This window comes from Crotalus tigris, unplaced genomic scaffold (assembly GCF_016545835.1).
Source record: "Crotalus tigris isolate CLP2741 ecotype Arizona unplaced genomic scaffold, ASM1654583v1 scf7180000018697.696732, whole genome shotgun sequence".
NCBI lineage: Eukaryota > Metazoa > Chordata > Lepidosauria > Squamata > Viperidae > Crotalus > Crotalus tigris.
Genome location: NW_024097153.1, coordinates 432,887 through 455,839, shown reverse-complemented (window position 1 = coordinate 455,839; position 22,953 = coordinate 432,887). Strand labels below are relative to the sequence as shown.

At 40.6% G+C, this 22,953-nt stretch overlaps 1 protein-coding gene across 3 annotated transcripts in view; it reads left to right on the top strand.

Moving 5' to 3' along the window:
* PDCD6 (programmed cell death 6) overlaps positions 1 to 22,953 on the top strand; it is a 124,660-nt gene that overhangs the window by 49,493 nt on the left and 52,214 nt on the right. Inside the window, exon 1 of one of the 3 annotated variants that reach the window (XM_039355604.1) lies at positions 16,385 to 16,688. The exons of the other annotated variants lie outside the window; for them this stretch is intronic. The gene's annotated coding sequence lies outside the window, so the exon portion shown is untranslated. Of the gene's footprint in view, positions 1 to 16,384; positions 16,689 to 22,953 lie in introns of those variants that run through there. 3 annotated transcript variants of the gene reach the window in all.

Below are 22,953 nucleotides of genomic sequence, written 5' to 3'. Positions count from 1 at the left end.
GTTGAAGAAGTAGCAGACAAAGTGGATTTATTGGAGTAAAGATTTGAAGGGGTGAAAAAAACGGTGGAAAGTTCACAGGATGAAATTGTTATGTCTCAGTATAGAGAGATGGAATTTGCCTTAAGAATCAGAGGTTTGAGGGAAAATATGCAAGAAAATTTGAGAGAGATGGTGGCAAATGACATTGCTGTGATTCTGGAGAGAGAAAAAGAGGAGATACTTGCAGAAATTGAAAAAATATTCAGAGTCAACTCCTGGGTTGCAAAGCAAAGAAATTTGCCAAGAGATGTGGTGATTTATTTTGGAAAAAGATCTCTGCGTAATGAAATTATACAAGCTTTTTATAATAAGAGATTTCAGATTGCTGCACAGGATGTGATAATTTTAAAGGAGATCCCATCTAAAATTTTAAGAAGAAAGGAATTTGCTTTCCTATTAGATGAACTTAAAAAGAAGCAGATGTCATTCAGATGGGATATTCCGATTGGAATTGTGGTGAGTCACGCGGGGACACGTTACAGACTTAATACTGTTTCTAAAGCAAGAGAGTTTTATATTTCGGTCCTGGGACCGTGCTCATCACCCCCCATAATGCTCAAAGCTTTGGAAGGGAAGGAGGGAGAGCAATTGGCTGAAGAAGCCATATCAATGAAAATTGGAAAACTCCAGGCTGAATGGTTACAGCAATCTGCGATGAAGGAACAGAGAATGATTCAAGCAGCACATAAACGCAAAGAGAAGGAAGAACAGAAGAAGGAAATTAAAGAAGCTGTGCAAGAATTTGTCTCTGAGCCTGTGGGAGGAGCAAGACCTAAGAGATCCTCGCTGGTGCAATCTTTAATGGCAGATCTCCAAGTAGTCTTCTCTAGGCTAATGGATGAAGGAGATGGCAAAGCTCCTGACCTGGAATGTTAACGGCCTTAATTCTCCACAGAAAAGGAAGAAAATATTTCATTATTTGAAGCAACATAATAATGACATTGTTTGTTTGCAGGAAACCCATATTATTTCTAAGGATCAAAAATATTTGTTTAATGCTCGATTGGGGTCTCATTTTGTATCTTTTGCTTCTGGGAAAAAAGGGGGTGTGGTCATTTATGTTAAGCAAAATCTATCAGCTTTATTAATAGATTCTGATTCCCAAGGGAGATATGTTATGATTGAAGTGGGAATGTATGGTAAGAAAGTACTTATAGTGGGTTTGTATGCTCCTAATCAACAACAAGAACAATTTTATAGGTTGTTACATCAAAAATTGATTTCATTGGATTATAGATCTGTTGATGGGAGACTGGAATGGAGTTCTGGACACACAAAGAGATAAGAAAGGATTTTCTACTTCTTTGAAACAAGCTAAATTACCTAAGGCTTTTTTTGATCTGAAAGAGGACTGGGAATTGAGAGATTTTTGGCGGGAACGTAATATGGAAGAGAGAGATTTTACCTTTTTCTCTGACAGACACCAATCATTTTCAAGAATTGACTTCTTTTTGATTACAATGGATTTATATTTTAGGGTAAAAAATGTAAAGATTTTCCCAAGGACATTGACTGATCATAGTCCTGTATGGATGGAGTTGATCGCGGAAAAAGAGGAGAGAAGATCTTGGAGGTTGAATGAAAATTTATTTAGACAAGAGGCGAATGTTCAGAAACTTAAAGAGTATTTAAAGGAATATTTTATTTTAAATATGCATAAGGGTACTTCAATGGCAATAGTTTGGGATGCCAGTAAGGCTTATATGCGTGGGGTTCTGATTCAAATGAATAAGGCTTATAGGCAAAAACAGATGCAAAAGCGTAAGGAAGATGAGATTAAATTAAAAGAAAAAGTTTTAATTTTGAGTCCTTTAGATAGGAATGCAAAGGCATCTATAAATTTGCTTAAAACACAGTTTAATATGTTAATGGCTGATCAGGCTGCAACTACTTTATATGAAACATAATACATTTTGCAATGCTAATAAGCCAGGGAGATGGCTGGCCTATCAATTAAGGAAGAAACAGAAGTTGAGAATTATAGATAAAATAAATTACAATGGTAAAGAGGTTTTTCAGAAAGAACTGATTAAAAATCTTTTTTAGATTATTATACAAAATTATATACGGGTAAGAAGATACAGAGTTCAGATATAGATAAATATTTACAAGATGCTCATTTTCCTAAGCTAACAGATGATCAGAGACAAGAGATTAATAGATTTATTACTTCAGAGGAAATTATTACAATAATTAAACAATTAAAAGGAGGCAAAGCACCTGGCACTGATGGATTGACATCAATTTATTATAAAGTTTTGATTGATGAGATGATAGAACCTTTAAAGGAACTTTTTAATAATATATTACAGGGTTTAGAGACTCTCCTGTCTTGGGGTAGGGCTTTTATATCCTTGATCCCAAAAGAGGATCAAGATCTTACTTTACCAAAAAAAATTATAGACCTATATCTCTTTTGAATGTAGATTACACAATTTTTTCAAAAATTCTAGCTAATAGACTTATGATTGTATTGAATCAAGTGATACACATGGATCAAACAGGTTTTATAACTGGAAGATATATGAAGAATAATGTTAGACAAATTATTAACTTAATAGAGTATTTGGATAAAAATAATCAGATTTCTGCAGGACTGATTTTTTTTTTAGACGCTGAGAAAGCCTTTGATCAATTAAATTGGCAATTTATGTTAAGACTGGTTGAAGAAATGAATTTTGGAAATAAAATTTTACAGGCTTTTCGAGGTATTTATCAAAGATAATCAGCACAACTTATAATTAATGGAGGTTTATCTGAGGTATTTCAAATTGAAAAGGGGACTAGATAGGGTTGCCCATTGTCTCCGTTGTTTGTTTTAACGTTGGAAATTTTGTTGATAAAAATTCGTGAATCACCCAAAATAAAGGGAATAGAGATTAATAAGAATGATTATAAATTAAGGGCTTTTGCAGATGACTTGGTTGTTACTTTGTCTCAACCAACTCATTCTGTAGTGGAGTTGTTAAATTGATAAATCAATTTGGACAAGTTTCTGGTTTTAAACTTAATAATAATAAAACTAAAATATTACCAAAAAATATGACTAATTTGGATAAAGAGACCTTGGTTAGATTGACAGGTTTTGAAGTTGTAAAAAAGGTTAAATATTTGGGGGTATTCTTATCTGCTTCTAATGTGAAATTGTATAAAAATAATTATGAAAGGTTGTGGTTAAAAATACAGAAGGATTTGAATGATTGGAAAAAATTGCAATTATCTTTGCTGGGGAGAATTGCTGCGGTTAAAATGAATGTTTTGCCAAAGTTTCTTTTTTTGTTTCAAATGATACCTATTTTAAAGAAAGAGGTAAATCTAGAAGAATGGCAGAAAGGTATTAATAAATTTATTTGCGTGGGGAAAAAACCAAGAGTAAAACTTAAAATTATACAAGATGTTCGAGAGAGAGGTGGACTCAAGGTACCGAATTTGAAATTGTATTATGATGCGGTGGTTTTAACACTGATTAGTGATTGGATTAATTTAATAAATGTAAATATACTCCTTTTGGAGGGATGGGATTTATTATATGGATGGCATGCCTATTTAATATGTAATAAAAAGGTGGATAGGGCTTTTAAGTCTCATATCTTAAGAATTTCTTTATTGCGAGTTTGGAAGAAATATTATAGATCAGATTTTAGAATCCCATTGTGGGCAATTCCAGGGCATGCAATAGAAGGAATAAGGAAAGGAGTGAAGATGGATAGTATTTCTTATAAACAATTACTTAATTGGGATGGGAAAAATTGGCAATTAAAATCTATGGATGAATTATCACAAGAAAATATTAATTATTCTTGGTTTCAGTATAGACAATTATTAGAAAGGTGGAGGATAGATCAAAAAGTGGGTTTGATTAGGGAGGATGTGAATTTGTTGAAACAAATTAAAGATCAAAGTCGAACTCATATAAAAAGAAATTATGGTGTTTTAGTGGAATTGGATTCAGAAACAGAATTAGTTAAAGATTGTATGGTTAAATGGGCTCAAAATTTTGAAGAGCTGATTTTATTAGATACATGGGAGATAATTTGGGTGAGGAATGTTAAATTTACGCAAGCTCAAAATTTACGAGAAAATTTTTACAAAATGTTTTATAGATGGCACCTTGATCCACAAAAGATGTCACATATGTATTCAAATCTGCAGCCTAAACGTTGGAGATGTGCTTGTTTGGATGCAATGTACTATCATATTTGGTGATCATGTAAAAATATAAAGGCTTTTTGGATTAAGATTTGGTGGAATATTCAAAAAATTTTTAATAGAAGGATAAAATTCACACCACAATTGTTTTTGTTAGGCATTATTGTTGATTGTGATGATAAAGAAATTATTTTAATGCTGAATTTAATTACTGCGGCAAGGCTGCTGATAGGGCAATACTGGAAGAAGAAGTTTTTGCCTACTTTAGAGGAATGGATTCTTAAAGTTTCTCAGTTATCTGAAATGGCAAAAATTTCGGCTTATTTGAAAGATCAATCGCAAGAGAAATATTTTATGGTGTGGAAAAAATGGGTGAATTTTATACAGCTCAAATATGAGATTAGAAAGTATTATTTAGCTTTTGAATAATTTATATTTAAGGTAATGATTAGAACTGTTGTTTTGTTTTCTTTTTATATATTGGAGTTAAAGTATTCAAATTTTTCTTCTTTGAATGTATTTATAATTGTTTGATGTCTATTTAAGTGGTAAGGTTTTTTCTAGTTTTTATTAACCCTGTATTCAGCTCTGGGAAGGAGGGGGGAGGGTGATGGGGGGGAGAGGGGGATTATTTTATTGTAAAATAGTAAAAATTTTCAATAAAAAAAAAAGAAAAACTAGTGGATCTGGATTATGAAAGTATTTGTATGATTGCGGATTTAAATACAATAGTTGATGTTAAGAAAGAATATAAGAGTAGTAAAAAGAATAAAAAGAAGAAAAATATATCACCAAAATCATTCTTCGACATGGTAACAAAACTCAGCCTTCAGGATATATGGAGAGAGACACACAGGTCAGACAAACAATATACATTCTATTCGTATCCGCATCAATCTTGGTCTAGGATCGATATGGCCTGGGCAACCACAGAATTACAAAACAGGATAGAGGAAATTGAAATAGGACTTAATGATTGGGCGGATCACAACCCAATAATAATAAAATGGAAAGGCCAGAAACAGAGAAAAAGATGGTCAATGTATCAAAGACTGTGTAAAGATAAACAATATATACAGATGCTAGAAAAGGAGTTGGCATTATTTTTTCAGGTAAATAAAAAGGAAGAGACATTAACACAAAATTTGTGGGATACTACAAAAGCTTACATTCGGGGATTGACAGTTGCATACAACTCTAAGAAAAACAAAGATAGGAGACTTCAACAAGGAAAATTACTAGAAGAATTTAAAAAAATAGAAGGTGATCTACAGAAGGACCCACAAAACAAAAATATAAAGGAAAAATGGAATATTATGAAACACAAGATTAACCTGACAACACAAAAAGAAATGGCACAGAAAATTAGGATGGTGAAACAAAATTACTTTGAAAATGTGAATAAAACTGGTCGATGGTTGGCCTATAAATTAAAAAAAGAAAAAGGCAAAAGAACAATACATCAACTACAAGACGAAAGTGGAACAGTACAATATAGCGGGAAGAAAAAAAGAGTATAATACAAAATTTCTTTTCAAAGCTATACCATCAGGAAGATATAGCAGATGATAAAGTCAAACAATATATAGAGGCAGCAAAAATGAGCAAAATTACCGAAGAACAAAAGGAAATGTTGAATAGACCAGTAACCGCAATAGAACTAGAAACAGCATTGAAAAAACAAAAAAACAATAAATCACCAGGCCCAGATGGAATTCCAGTTGAGTTTTATAAAAATACACAAGAGTAACTACAATGGATAACATTGGAGATTTACAATGAGGTGCTGGAGGAGGTGAAGATACCGACAACTTGGACTGAAGCAATCATCACTCTCATCCCTAAGGAAGATTCAGACCTGCAACAAATTCAAAATTATAGGCCGATTTCTTTACTGAATACAGATTATAAGACATTTACAACAATAAAAGCAGAAAGGATTAAAAAAAAATTGAATAACTACATCCACCCAGATCAAAATGGATTTCTACCAGGACGACAGATAAAAAATAATATGAGGATAATAATGAACACTTTAGAATTTTATGAAGTCCATCCTGAAAGACAAGCTACACTGGTTTTTCTTGATGCCCACAAGGCCTTTGATAATCTGAATTGGAAGTTTATTATAACACAATTGCACTTTATGGATTTTGAGACAAAATTTGGAAAGATGGTTGAGAAAATATATACTAAACAAACAGCTAGGGTAATTATAAATGATGAAATGACAGAAAAAAATGATATAACCAAAGGAGTAAGACAAGGATGCCCACTTTCTCCTCTTCTATTTATTTTATCATTAGAAATACTCCTGACAAAAATCAGAGAGGACCAAGAAATAAAGGGTTTAAAAATTAAGAAGGAAGAATATAAGGTCCAGGCCTTTGCTGATGATTTGGTATTCATTTTGGAAGATCTATTAGAAACCGGCTTTAAATTGATTTAAAAAATAGAAGAATGTGGTGAGGTAGCCAGATTTAAGATTAATAAGAATAAATTCAAATTAATAACCAAAAATCTTACAAATGCACAGGAAAGTGAACTGGAAGATAAAACAAAGATAAGTATAACTAAGAAAATAAAATATTTAGGGATCTGGCTTACAGTGAAGTATTCCTCCATTAAGGAGAACAATTATGATAAAATATTACACAGATAAAAAAAGATTTAGAAAATTGGGAAAATCTACAAATTTCATTTTTAGGGGGGACTGTTACAGTCAAAATGAATATATTGCCAAAAATATTATTTCTGTTGCAAGTTATTCCAATAAAATTAGGGAAAACATTCTTTCAAGAATTAAATAAATTGGTCACTAAATTTATATGGCAAAGGAAAAAACCCAGGATTAAATTAAAACTCTTGCGAGATATGAAAGATAAAGGGGGATTGGTGTTACCAGAGTGGGAAATATACTACCAAGCATCGAGCTAATTTGGCTAAAAGATTGGATGGAATTAAAAAATACTAGCGTTTTAACAATAGAAGGACATGACTTGCAAGCAGGGTGGCATGCATTCCTATGAGACGAAAAATATAAAATACACAGATACTTTCAAAGACACATAGTTAGGAATGCATTGCTACAGACTTGGGAAAAAATAAAACAAAAACATTATATAAGAATTCCAATGTGGTTACCCCCAACAGAAGCTCTGAAATACCCAAACCTACTGGATATAAATAAGATAATTAGATACAAGGAATTAGTAAACGAACAGGGAAATCTGAAAATAAAACAAGAATTGGAACAAGATCTAGATAGAGAGATTGACTGGTGGACATTTACACAAATTCAATCTAAATATACAGAAGACAAAAAATTATATGAAATCCAAAAAGAGCCGCAAGAATTGGATAAAATTATACATGGAACAGAAATAAAATTAATTAGCAATTTATACAAATACCTATTGAGATATAAAATGGAAGATGAGATTGTTAAAGACGCAATGATTAGATGGGCAAAAAAAATTTGGATATAATATAGAATTGGAGAAATGGGAAAAAAATATGGGAAATAAACATAAAATTGACTATGTCAGCGGCATTCAAGGAAAACCAGTTGAAGATGTTTTACAGATGGCATCTTCCACCAGCAAAGCTTGCCAAGATGTTCCAGAACAATTCGCCAACATGTTGGAAATGTAAAAAAGTACATGGAACATATTATCATTTATGGTGGACATGCCCAGTTGCAAAAAAAATACTGGACTAAAATAAGAAGATGGATCAAAGAAATAATAGACCAATCTGTAGATTGGAAACCGGAGATAATACTATTTTACATCGCTTTCTGGGCAACCAGTCAACTCTTTGCACTATTACTTTAATTTTATTATGTTTTACAAGCTCACTAAATGAAAAACACAAAAAACCCAACTGTCAGAATCCAATTATATTTCATCTTTAATTATCAAATATAGAAACTCCCAATTCTGCCATCTCTGGATTCTGCCATAAGAGGGAGAGAAGGGGGAGAACAAAGGGGCTTTATGGCCCTCACTTCCTTCAGTACACTTCAAAGGGCTGAATGTTGAATGTGTGTTTATTGTAACCTCGAAGTGTTAGCATACCAAAGGAGAGTATTTGCCTTTCATGTAGTTATCTGAAGTCTCCATCCAGACGGAAGAAAGAAGAAAAGGGGTGGAATTGTGATACTTGAAACTATCACTGGAAGGGGGGTTGATTGGGTGGGACTACTGGGGAACCCCTTAAAACCTTGAATGGAAGAGCTTGAACCCCAAGTCCTGTCTAGCATGCCTGCAACCACTTCTCTTAATAAAGGATTCCTGTTGGAAGAATTATTCCAAGAGTTCTGTCTTCTTAAGATGCAAAGTGGGGTGGGTCCTTACATTAGACAGGACTTGCAAAATTAATCCACCTGGAAGGGAGACCCTTGCCGGGGGATTTTGCAAAAATTTACCATGTCAGACAACGAAGCAAGAGAGGGGGAAAACTCCCTGGAAAGAGAGCCGCTGACCCAGTTGGAACCTTGCCAGATGTTGGAATCCGAGAGGCCAGATTCCTCAGGAGAAGAAGTGGTGGAGACACAGGACCACAAGCCTCGCTGGTCGATGGGCGTTGGAAAGAAAAGTGAGTGGGGAAAGGAATCAAGAAAGGTGACCCTGAGACGGGGGACCAAGCAACCAGAATGGAAGCAGGAGATGGAGAAATCCCTGCACGCAAGTGAAGAGGGAGGAAGCTGGGCACCGTACTCAGACTGGATCCTAGAGAAAGCTATTGACCTGATGAAGAGAACTCTCAGCTCCCTAGGAGAGGAGAATACTGAGCCCTACGGCCGCCCCAGTTCCTGGAGCCGCAAAGGGAGAGACACCGAGGGGACGTGGAACCTGCAACCCCAGGGACATCTACTGATCCAGGAGCCCCACCCCCTACCGGACCACAGATGGCAATCTGGACGGAAGACACTACCACCCACAACAGAGGCACCGATCCATTCCAAGACGTCCACCGTTGGAAGTGAAATTCAAAGGGGAGCCAACACGCTTGGGTTTTTTCCTAACCCAAGTCCTCAGCTACATGGAGGAATACGGGCAGGACATTCCCAGCGACAAAGCCCGCATCCGGATCGTGCAATCTGCCCTGGATGGACCAGCTGCGGATTGGGTAGTGAACTTGCATGACTCCAATGCCCCAGAACTCAGTAACTTCAACCGTTTCATGTCCTCTTTGAGAAGACGATTTGAAGACCCCCTGGCTGATCGCAAAGCCCGTGAAAGAATAACAACGATGAGGCAAGGCAAACGCCCAGTGGCTGAGTATACACAAGAATTCCGGGCCATTGCCAGCAAACTGAATTGGCCAGAAGACATCCTCCTTGGCCATTTCAAAGACGGACTAAACTATGATCTATATGATGCTTGCCTGCCCCGAGGGGACCCACATCGACTTGAGGAATGGTACGTCTTGGCAGAGGAAGCAGAGATCGACATATTGAAGAGGCACCGCCGAAGAAAACAATGGAGCCGCCCCCCGCCTGAGCTGACACACCAACCGGTGAAATCATCGGATACAGCCAAGAAGCAAATGGGGTGTTTCAAGTGCGGAAGAGAAGGGCATCGAGCTGTAGAATGCCGCTCAAAGGCCCCCCAGCACAACCCAGACAGATCCCCAATCAACAAACCCAGAGAGTATTCAGCTAAGCCAAAAGAAACAGCCATGAGAATGATGGAAATTGCAGAAACCCCCACCTCTGCTCACCAAGGGGAAAGAACTCCAGCCTACACCACAGGGACGGTGGATGCCTCAGATGACAGCTCGGAGGGCGAACCCCTGGTAAGTGGATGCATCACACCCATCTTCAAAACAGTGACTATATTAATCCCCCCCATGCCCGAAGCTGTGAAGGTGAAAGCCTTAATAGACTCTGGCTGCACCCGCTGCCTTATTAGCCCAACACTAGTGGGGAATCTGGGCATCCCATCCAGGAGACTGGAACAACCAATCTCATTTGGCCAGCTAGATGGATCCATAGCAGGGGGGGTGCCAGCTACCCTAGCCACTCTGCCAATACACCTCTCCCTGGGCAACCATGAAGAGGACTTAACGTTTGTGGTGACCCCAGGTATGGAATGCCCAATGATTCTAGGGATGGAATGGTTGAAAAAATGGAACCCCTGGGTAAATTGGAGGACGACAGAAATCAAATTCCCGAAGGGGGACCCTATGGACTTAAAACCCCAAGGGAGGCTACCAGAATCAAGAATAGAAAAAGCATCCATAGGAGAGGAAAAAAGATTAACAGAAATACCAGAGGAATATAGGGACCTTGCTGAAGTCTTCAGTGAGGAGAGGGCGAATGAGCTTCCCCCCCACCGACCCACAGACTGTACCATTGAATTCAAGCCTGGGGCAAAACTCCCGAAGCCCAGATTATACTCCATGAGCCCAAAGGAGAAGGAGGAAATGGAAAGATTTATAAAAAAAAACCTGGAGAGAGGTTTCATTGAGCCAGCCAAGCCTAAAGTGGCTGCCCGGTCCTTTTTAGAGAGAAGAAGGATGGCTCTTTACGTTTATGCGTGGATTATAGGGCCCTGAATACAATCAGTGAAAGCAACCTATACCCGCTGCCCCTCATGAAAGACATGCTGTCACACCTATCGAAAGGGAAAATTTTTTCTAAACTAGACTTAAGGGAAGCTTACTATCGCGTGAGAATCAAGGAAGGGGACGAATGGAAGACTGCATTTAACTGCCCCATGGGGTGCTATCAATTCAAAGTCTTGCCATTTGGATTACAAGGGGGCCCTGCAGTCTTTATGCAATTAATCAATGACGTTCTAAGGGAGCACCTGTTTAAGGGGGTCCTTGTTTACTTGGACGACATTCTTATCTTTACCGAAACAAAAGAAGAACACGTCAAACTTGTCAGAGCGGTTTTAAAGAAGCTGCGAGCCGCTCACCTATATGCCAAACTCTCAAAATGCGAATTCCACCAGGAAAGGATAGACTACCTAGGCTATCGCATATCCCCACAGGGTATTGAAATGGACCCAGAGAAGGTCAAAGCAGTACTAAATTGGGCACCACCCCGCACAAGAAAGCAACTACAAAGTTTCCTGGGCTTTGCAAACTTTTACCGCCAATTCATCCCCTCATTTGCCCAGATAGCCTTGCCCCTCACTAACTTACTAAAAACGAAGGGAGCATCCTCAGTAAAACCTAGCCAGCCACTAACATGGACAATGGAGTGCCAAGCAGCGTTTGAGAGACTAAAGAGACTTTTTTCTGCCGAACCAGTACTAAGGCACCCAGACATGGACAAGCCCTTCATAATACAGGCAGATGCAAGTGATGTGGCAGTGGGGGCTGTGCTATTACAAGAAAATGATGATACAGTATTGCAACCCTGTGCATATACATCCAAGAAACTCACGGAAACAGAACAGCGCTGGCCCGTATGGGAGAAGGAGGCTTATGGGATACGTTGGGCATTACTCACGTGGCGACAGTTCCTGGAAGGCAACAAAATCCCCTTCCAGGTGTGGACTGATCACAAAAATTTAGAAGCCCTGAAAACTTCCAGGAAACTCAATCCCAAACAAGTCCGCTGGTCCCAGCATTTTCACCAATTCCAATTTAAGCTCAAACATTTACCAGGAAGAAAGAACTTCCTGGCAGATGCACTATCTCGCATGCCCCAATATAACAGCGCACGAACCACAGACTCTAGACCAATAATGGCAGAGTCACAACTGGCAGCACCAGTAACCACAAGAACCCAAGCCAAAATAAAACCACAACTGGACAGCCAAACTGGGATTGAATTCAGAAAAAGTTTGGAAACAGATGACTGGTTCCAGAAAAACAAACATGTGTGCACAATGAGAGACGGGTTGCCTTGGGTAGGGGAAAAGTTATATATACCAACAACTCAAAGACTAACTTTCATGCACCTTTGCCATGACACAAAATCAGCAGGGCATTTTGGATTTGTAAAAACTTTACACTTAATTAAACGGCAATTTTGGTGGCCATCAATAAAAAAGGACATAGAAAGTTATGTTGCCAGCTGCCCAACCTGTGCATCAGCAAAGAGGTTGCAAGGGAAATCGCCAGGGCTATTACAACCAGTGGCAAGTCCCTCAGCCCCCTGGAGGGAAATAGCCATGGATTTTATAGTGGAATTGCCAGAAAGCAATGGGAATACTGTTATCTGGACAGTCACGGACCTATTTTCCAAACAGGTGCACTTTATCCCTTGCCAAAAAATTCCCACTGCAAAGGCCTTAGCAAAACTTTTCATCCAGCACATTTACAGATTGCACGGGGCACCCCAACGCATCATCTCTGATAGGGGAGTGCAATTTACGTCTGCATTTTGGAAGGAATTTTTATCCCTCTTAGGGACCACTCAGGGATTGACATCTAGCCACCACCCTCAAGGAGATGGACAAGCGGAACGCTGCCAGTCGGTACTTGAGCAATATTTGAGATGTTTTTTAAATTTCCAACAGAGTGATTGGACGGACTTACTTCCTTTTGCAGAAGTTGCCTACAATAATGCAGTCCACTCCAGCACAGGCTACACTCCTTTTCAAATAGCCAACGGTCAAAGTTTCAACCCTATGCCAGAGTTAACCCCAAAAGAACCAACGATCCCTTCACTGAAAGAATGGATGGAAAACCTACAAAACACCTGGCCAATAGTCAGAAAATCACTAGATGAAGCTAGGCGGGCATACAAAGCACAAGCCGATAAAAAAAGGGTTGAGCCTACACCATTCATTATAGGAGAAATGGTGTACTTATCTACAAAATACCTAAAGTCCCTACAGCCCTGTAAAAAACTTGGACCAAAATATATAGGACCTTTTCCAATTAAAAGAATCATAAATCCAGTAACAGTAGAATTGGAATTACCCAAAAACCTCAGGCAAATACACCCAATTTTTCATTGCAGCTTGCTGAAAAGAGAGCATCAGTCACATCTACGGCCAAAAATCCCCCCACCACCACCTCCACTCATGGTGGAGGGTGAACAACACTTCGAAATAAAGGAAGTCCTGGATTCTAGGAGATATCATGGGGCAACTCAGTACCTAGTTGCCTGGAAACACCTCCCTGCCTCACAAAATGAGTGGGTCCATAAACGTCATGTCAGAGCCCCGAAGCTATTGAAGAAGTTTCACACAGAGTATCCTAACAAGCCTGACTAAATTTTATACTTGTGTTTTCTTTCAGGTGGATCTCTCTTATTGTTAAGAGGGGCCGGATGTCAGAATCCAATTATATTTCATCTTTAATTATCAAATATAGAAACTCCCAATTCTGCCATCTCTGGATTCTGCCATAAGAGGGAGAGAAGGGGGAGAACAAAGGGGCTTTATGGCCCTCACTTCCTTCAGTACACTTCAAAGGGCTGAATGTTGAATGTGTGTTTATTGTAACCTCGAAGTGTTAGCATACCAAAGGAGAGTATTTGCCTTTCATGTAGTTATCTGAAGTCTCCATCCAGACGAAGAAAGAAGAAAAGGGGTGGAATTGTGATACTTGAAACTATCACTGGAAGGGGGGTTGATTGGGTGGGACTACTGGGGAACCCCTTAAAACCTTGAATGGAAGAGCTTGAACCCCAAGTCCTGTCTAGCATGCCTGCAACCACTTCTCTTAATAAAGGATTCCTGTTGGAAGAATTATTCCAAGAGTTCTGTCTTCTTAAGATGCAAAGTGGGGTGGGTCCTTACACCAACTTTGTGTCTTCCTCTCAGCTTCAATACATGACATCAATAATTGAATCCTACTGTGATCTGATTGCCTCATTGCCAAAACAAGATGACACCTGATTGGCTCTCTAAACACTCATGCTCATTGGCTACAATCAGATGAAGGAAAGCTACCTGATATCAACCTAAGCAAGTTGTGCTTCCTTTTTCTGGTTATTTGGCTATAACTTTTCATGGAATACAGTACAGATAATTGAACAAACTGTGTTGCATTACATTCTTGATTAAATTATATTTCCATTGATATATAATTTTTTGGTACTACTACAAAAAAAGTGGTGTTATTAGCCATCAAACCTCAAAAATACACTTTTCCCAAACGGTTTCCACAATTTTGGCCATTACTGTATTCTGTTATATATACATGTTTTCCCAAAAGTTAGACCCAGCCCAATAGCTTGATTTTGGGGGGTAGGCTTAATATGAGCCCTATTCCATAACTGTGCCTTAGTTTTGGGGCAAGGCGCAACCCTAAAAAACAAGCAAGGGTGGGGGTAGGGAGGTGAAGCTGCTCCACACACCCCGCACCCACTTACCTTACTGGTAGGACCACTACAGCCAGGCCCCCACACTCCGACGCTTGTTGTGCTGCTATTTGACTTCTGTGGCTGCTTGCCACCAGTTGTGGCTGCATGCCCTGTGGCGCATTGTGCCATTACCACCTCTCCCAGTAGGATGCCACATGGAGCTTCAGGCCACTTCCACTGCTTGCTCAATACTTTGGGCCGTTTCTGCTTGCGCAGCGCTTTGGGCTGCTTCCACTGCTTGCGTAGCACTTTGGGCCGCTTCTGCTTGCACAGCTCTTTGAGCTGCTTCTATTGCTTACGGCAGGAGGTCACATGGTGCTTCAGGCTGTTTCTGCTGTGGAAATGGCCCAAAGAGCAACGCAACATCCTGCCACAAGCATCAGCGGCGTCCTGCTGGGAAGAGTGGAATAGGTGTAAAGCACTATATGGCATCCTGCTGGGAGGAGCAGTAACACAATGCACCACATGGTGTCCAGCTGCAAGTGGTGACAAACAGCTGCAGCAGAAGTCAAGCAGTGCTGCAACAGATGTTGGGAGGCCTGGCTGTGGTGGTCCTAAGGTAAGGCATTCTCCAAAATTAAGACCTAGTGCTTCTTTTGGAGGCAAAAAAATATATTTTTTTGGAGAAACACAGTATATCCCAGCAACAAGAGACCACAAATGTGTATATATGGATGATTTGGTAATAGCAGTGCAAGGAAAAACATATGGAGATGGCAGACAGCCTCCTCTCCAAAGATCTTAAGATTTTCACTAACTGGAGGTTTATTCCTAGTGTCACCAAAACGATAACTACATGCTTTTATCTTAATAACAAATTAGCAAATGAAGCTCCAAAGGTTTACTGAACCAACAACTTATCTCCTCATCTGAAGTATCTTGGAGTAACTTTGGACCATATGCTATTACAAAACATATTTCGAAATCATGGTGGCAAAAATCAATACTAGGAAGAACATACTACTCTAGAAATTGTGGACTTAACAACACCATGACAATTATAAATGAATGTATTAACATCATTCCTACTTGCTGGCTTTTTGTTCTGAGACACATAGCGCTACCAGTTTTACAAAGGCAAGATGTTCTGGTGAGAGAATACAGAAAAATTATGAACAACTCACTTCTACTGGTGCATGCCAACTTTTCCCATTTATTAATTGTTCAACAACAATTCCCAATGGAAAGCCAAATGGGTTGCCAAATGCCCAATCACAGGAAGACATATAGATGATCCTACACAAAAGGTGCTAGGCTCTTGCCAGCAATTGATAATTCTGAATAAGATTCACACCTCACATGGTGTATGCTATATAAATGGGGTATAGCACTCTCCCCTCAGTGTGACTGCAGGGTATTGCATTAAACTGAGTGTAGATCACATGGTGATCAGCATATACTGGTACATTTTCTGATTTCTTTCAGGTAAACGATGCTGCATTTCAATGGATAGATGGCCTAGACATTGATATCTGAATACAGATTTTATTAACATTCATATTTTATACTTTTGAATTTTAAATTTAAATTAATTTTTAATTTAGATAAAATGTTAATATACAGTGCATGGGAGGGAGGGAGGGAGGGGGAGGGAGAGAGGGAGGAAGGAAGGAAGGAAGGAAGGAAGGAAGGAAGGAAGGAAGGAAGGAAGGAAGGAAGGAAGGAAGGAAGTGTTGATCAGGAATTTAATGATAGCCTTGATGGAATATGTGTACAGTTAACCCAGTTACCTCAACAGGCCTTTAGGATCATAGAAAGTTCCCCAGGAAACACCCAATGTCCTTGGAATGCCACCAAGGGAGGAGGTTGGCTATTTCTGTACATCTTTGTCTTATCTACTGAGTGCAAGCTTCCAGTGTGACACCCCCCCCCCTGTGTGACAAAGTGATAACCAAAAGAAAGTATAAATATGTATGTAATCACCTTGCATGGAGGGACCAATCTTTATTCAGCTGACTAAATGTGTTTACTTATCAAGGCAAATACCTCTATCTTTATTTTATGAGCCACACCTGAAAACTGGCAAAACACTTTTGGTGACCATGGCAGGCCAGATGCCCTGTCTTAAGGAAGCCCAGAAGGAGACTGCACTCTAGGATTTCCTAGAGGTATTTTCCCTGCTTGATCCTTCTCTGAGCTCTAAAAGGATGATTTTGGAGGATTGGCTTTATATTGTTTGCCTCTATTTTGTTCCTTTCTATTCTGGAGGGCTGAAGACAAGGTAAAACTGACCAATTTTTTCTTCCTCTCTGTTCCCCTCCTGGTGGGTGCATTGTTTTCTGAGTGACTTGGACTGTGTGAAAGACTGCTTATCTCTCCTGGAAAATATCCTGCCTTTACTGTGTTTACATTGCAAGGGGGGCCAGTGAATCTCCTGTGGCCCAATAGGCTGCAAAAGGGGTAATACTTGAAGTTCAAATACATGGGTTCAGCCCAAGGAAAACTAAAGGCCAACAGGACTCAGAACAGAGCCTGTGCCCTTAGCCCTCTTGAGTGTGTTATAAGGAACTTTGATAAGCTCAAACCCTATCGGGATATGAAAATTGAAACTTTAGTTAAGTATAATGCTCAGTGACATCAAGACATGCCAACTTCCTGGCCTCTAGGGGGATCAGTAGGCTTAGGGGGTTTTGAGACCTTGGGAATTATGCTCATAGGGACATGGATGAAGATCAGCAAGCTTACTATACCCTCTTCTGGACTTTGCAGAAGAATAAACCCATGTTAAATGTGGCTTGTGGCACCCTCCCATGAAAAAATCCCGTGGTGCCCTCATCCTATAAGGGACCTTATCCTCTAACGGACCATATCTCCACTGGAAGGGGGGACTCTCAGAAAGTTGTTGTGTACACCCCTTTCTCCATGTCTTATCTTTATGCATGGAAGGACAGACTGGCTTCCTATATGGCAGCCCCATATGCTGATCTAGTTCTGTTCATTATCTGTACTCATATGCTGATCTAGTTCTGTTCATTATCTGTACTCACAATCCTAACTGGGCAGACCTTCAAGCTATATTAGATGTGCTCCTGACCGCAGAGAAAAGGCATTTGATGGTGATGGCCGTGAAGAAAATTGCTGAAGAGAAGAAGGCTCGTTTCCCCAATACTGATCCTATATGGACTATCAATAATTACGATAGCTCTGATTATAAACATCTGAAAGAGTTTCAGGATTTAGTTATTATAGCATTTGCAAATTGCCATTCCAAAACAGAAGAATTTGGGCAAAATATACAATATTCATTATTTGCCCTCAGAAAGCCCTAGTGACTTCCTGGAGCACCTTTATCAGGCTTTCTGCAAGTACAATGACTTAAATCCAAAGCGCCTCTGATATCAGGCGCAAGTTGCAAAAGCTCAAAGGCTCATTCTCCGACACAATGGAAAAGCTCCTGGAAGTGGCATACAAAGTGTATGTAGCCAGGCCTGAGACAGAGGCTAAGAGGTCCAAGAGGGAAGATGCAGAAAGGGACCTGTACATGGATGGCAGCAGCTTTATAGATCGGAGTGAGGCTGGCTAGGTATGCTATGGTCACTTTGGATCAAATACTGGAAGTGATGGCCCTCCCTGCTGGAACTTCAACCCAAAAGGCTGAGCTTATTAACAAGAGACTTGGAGTTGTCAGAAGGCATACTCGTTAATGTTTTCACAGCAGTAAATTTGCTTTTGGTGTTGTGCGTGTACATGGTGCCTTGTGGAAGGAGTGAGGGTTGCTAACTGTGCAAAGCACCCCTGTTAAGTATGGACTTGAAATACTCAGGTTATTGGATGCTGTTTTGCTTCCTAACAAGGTAGCCATTGTGCATGTCAGTTGACATTGCAAAGAAAACGCCCTGGCCGACCATGCTGCTAAGTCTGCTGCCTCCAGTCCCCTTTTCCCATGGTATGTTTGTGCACTGATACCTTATTACTTGCCTGTGCTGGGTCTTTCCTATACCTCCAAGGATAGGGCAGAACATATAATATGGATGCTGTTTATCAGAGGAATTTGCTGGAGAAGGATGGGAAATACATGGATCATGGGCTCTCTTAAGAGAATTGCATGCAAGTATGCATTAGGCTCCAAGATGATGACTGAATTTCTTATTAAGGATTACATTTGTCCAGGTATTTTTGATAAGGCCCACACAGTTGTTAGCAATGTGTTGTTTCCCAGTAAAACAATTTGGTAAAACCTAAAAAGTTCTAATTGGGAAAGTTCAAGTATGGCCATGCACCTGCCAGCTTCTGGGAAGTTGACTTTACTGAATTATGAAGAAAACAGGGTTTTCGATATCTGCTGGTCTTTGTTGATGCTTTCTCTGGGTGGATTGAGGCTTTTTCCTGCGATAGCAACCAGGCATGTGAAGTGGTCAAGGCCCTCAAGGCATTGACTCAGACAATAGGCACCACTTTATCTCCACTGCTACCCAACAGGTGGCCCAAGCCCTAGGCTATTGGCAACTTCATTCAGCTTATCGGCTGTGTTGAACATGCCAGTGGCATCCTTAAATGTCATCTTGCTAAACCTGTGCAGGAGACACACCTGGATCCAGGTACTACCTCTACACATACATATAGCCCCTTGGCAATCTTTAAGCCTTTCCCCTTTTGAATTAATGTACCCCTTCTCTATCATGATTCCTTGTCTACCCCATCCCTACTTTTGATGATCACGCCCTCCTTAACTACATAATATATCTTGCTAAAAATGTTTTCTCCATTTTCCAAGCCATGCAGACCCTTCACAATCTAGGATTGGATCATCCACTCCATTCTTTCCTTCTGGGAAATTGGGTCCTTGTCAAATCCTGGATAGATTTGGGACCATTGACTGAATGTTGGAAGGGACCTTTCATCTTCCTCCTTACAACCCATACTAGAGTCAAAGTTAACAGCATTTGCATTTGGATCTACTGCACCTGTCTTAAATCCGCATCCCCACCAGACCATGCAGATGACAACTGGACTGTTGCCCTGTCTAAAGAAGATGATCTGGGCCTGAAGCTTCTGTTCAGGTGTCATCATTCCTATACTGCATGTCCAGGCATCTCAGAGGCCGCTGGTTCACCTCTGGCTGAACCGCCCATCACCACAAGCTCTCTGTCCTCTTCCACCGTGTATTTGGATCATTGCTGCCTCTTCCGGCTTTCCTCTCTTGTCATGCACAGGCTTTCTTTTTTCCTTGGGTTGTATTGTTCTTGTACTCAGTGCCATCCTATATGTCTCCTCTCATTTCCTCCCTTACCTTATTAATACCTGTCTAATAAGGGGGATTATGGGATTAGTGGGGGAATGGTCATAGAAACAGAACTGTGAAATCGACGGACTGATAGGATGTCCCCATACTACAGATTGAATGAAATGTTAAATGGGATGTTCCAAAGTACAGAGCAGGAAAAATGTCAGGAGAAACATCAGGGCATACAAGTCAAATGTAGACCTGAAACCAGGAAGAGGTTCCAATTACCCCCTCTCCTGTATTACCCTTACCACCACCACCTATTAATGCTCGACAGGCCAGACCCATTGTCATAGGGTTCTGGTCAGGGTCTTCTGTAGTCAAACCCAAAAGAAGCTCTCATACACACACAGAGAACAGGGATCCACAAGACAAGGTGCTGGAAGAAATATATTATGGCCCTGTCAGAGCCCAGGCCTAGGAGGAGGAGGTGGAGCTGGGGCCAATGGAGGGGGAGGGTGCAGGCTATATGGCCAGTGACAAGTCAATCCTGGGTTCCTCAGGCCTCAGAAGAGTAGTCAGGGAGGAAGAGAGGGTGCAGGTTGACCAAGGAAGGGGGGAGGAAATGGAAAGGACAGGTAGCGGAACAGACGGGTGGCAGAGCTTTGGAGATGAGTAAATGCCTCCCCTGCCCGATCCCTGAGTGCGGAGAATGGAGAGGAGGCAAAGTCAGCACAGGGTGACCTGACTACTCAGGAGGAGGGTGCCCTGCCCCCTCTTCACAAGGATTACCTGGAGAATAGCATTTAACGAGATGCTGTGAGGAGGGGCTTTTGTCGGGAATAAGTGTTGTATTTCACGGCAACACTCCACGGTTCTGGGTAGAACTTTGCTCCAGAATCCTTGATCTTGTTGACTCGTGTTTGATTCTTTGCCTTGACGTCTGTGAGCTAATGGTGACATGGCTCTGTTCCAGGTTTTTGCTGCATTCCAGGTGGACTTTTCATGCCACGAAGTTCCAAATAAGTCACTGTGAACTTTGCTGAGGTTGAGATCCTGTCTTGCTTCCAGAGTATTGCTGCTCTTTTGAACTTCCATTGTTAGGAAATTGCAAGGAGTATGTGGGTGCTGTTGAACTGTAGGTATGAATTGCGTGCAGAGATTTTGGGAACAGACCAGGAATTGCTGAATTGGGGGGGGGGATGGTGGTTGAATAAATGCTGACAAGCCTCTGCTAGCATGTATTGCTTGCGCACCAATCCTGGGTCATAATACATATCAGGAAACTCAAAGGAAATCACAAAAGGAACTCACATCAGTAGAACAGAACATAGCTGATGCTCCATGTGATGAGAAACACAGGACCCGTTAATGCCAGGGAAGACAAATCGCAGGATGGTCAACAATTTCCAAAATCATTTCTGGGTGTCTGGGGAACTAACACACATATTCAGAATATTCAGGCTTGAGTGAAGCTATTAAATGTCACCAACTGCTGGATCTGCACCCACATAACCCCAACCAGCACCCATGGTCTAGTCATGGAAGCTGCCCCCCTAGGGGCTCCCATATTCCAGATATCAAATTACAAAAGGGTGGATGATTCCTATCTTTGGGGCAGGAAAACTGCTGATTGCTAAGTTAGGGGCACACATACAACACCAAGCAGCCACCTGTCTGAATTATTTTAACTCTTCCTCCAAATACAAATTAGTAATCTATGTCAATTGTCTGGAAGGTCAACTTCACAAGTATGTGAGATAATTGGCACAAATGTCACCAAACTTTCAGCCTTGACCCACAGAAAAAAAAACCTTGACCCTATGCAGTTTGTTTGCGGCCATGGTGACCATGGCCTATATGGCGGAATTTAGGGCCTTCATGCTGGGAGGACTCAAGAACCAGAAAGGAATTTATTTGGCCAATCATCGGGATTGGTGGTTTTTGTGCAGATATTTTGCTTATAAATCCTTGGTCGCCTTTTGGTCAGGCGGTGGGAATAATCTTTCTGTTAGGATCATATAGCAGCATGACTGGAACTTCCATCTCCAGAATAATTGTGACATAGACAATGTTGAGCATCATCCCATAAGACCGTGGTGGCGAACCTATGGCACGTGTACCACAGGGGGCATGCAGAGCCCTCTCTGTGGGCATGTGTGCCATCGCCCCAGTCCTAGGTCTCTGCTGCCGTTTGCAAAAAAAAAAGGTTCAATCAATTTCAACTTCTCGTGGGAAAAAAAAATCTCACAAAGTTGGAATTGATTGATTGAACTGTATTTTTAGTCCCATACAGTGATGGATGAGTGAGCCACTCATCCCCAACGAATACCGGGATCCAGTGGAGGTGTTTAGTGAGAAAGAATGCGACACCCAGTCTCCCCACCAGCCCAATGATTGCACCATTGAACTGTTACTGGGAGCTAAACTCCCACAGCCGAGGATGTATGCCATGACCCCCCCTTGAAATGGGTGAATTGCAGCAGTATGTGAACTGCTGCAAGAGGATTTATTGAACAGGCCACATCTCAGATGGGAGCTCTGGTGTTATTTAAAAAGAAAAAAGACAGATCACTTTGTCTCTGTGTAGACTATAGAAGGTTAAATGCTGTGAGCGTAGAGAACAAATATCCCCTTTCCCTCCTGAAGGACTTACTAACCCACCTGGCGAAGGGGAGTGTCTTCACTAAGTAAGACCTGAGAGAGGCATATTATCGAATAAGAATAAGAGAAGGAGATGAATGAAAAATTGCTTTTAACTGTCCCATGGAGGGCTATCAATTTAAAGTCATGCCATTTGGACTTCAGGGAGCTCCAACTGTCTTCATGCAGCTGATCAGCCAGGTACTACATGATCATTTATACAAAGGAGTTTTGGTGTATCTTGAAGATATCCTGATATACAGCATGAATATGGCTGACCATGTAAAACTAGTACAAGAAGTGTTAAAGAAGTTGTTGAATGCCAAACTATATGTTAAACTATCAAAGTATGAGTTCCATCAGTCCTGACTAGATTATCTTAGCTACAGAATTTTCAGTGAGGGCATTGAAATGGACCCTGCTAATGTGATAGCCATAATCAAATGGCAACCCCCAAAGGCTTGCAAACAGCTTCAGAGCTTCCTGAGATTTGCCAACTTTTACCGACAGTTCATCTCCTCCTTTGCTGAAATTGTTTTACCCCTCACGGACTTATTGAAAACAGACAAAGAGGGAGGGAAAGCCCCAACCGGGCCAGCCACTAGCGTGGACTATGAACTGTCAGTTTGAAAAAACTTTTTGCGGTCGAACCACTCCTAAAGCATCCTTGTCCGGGGAA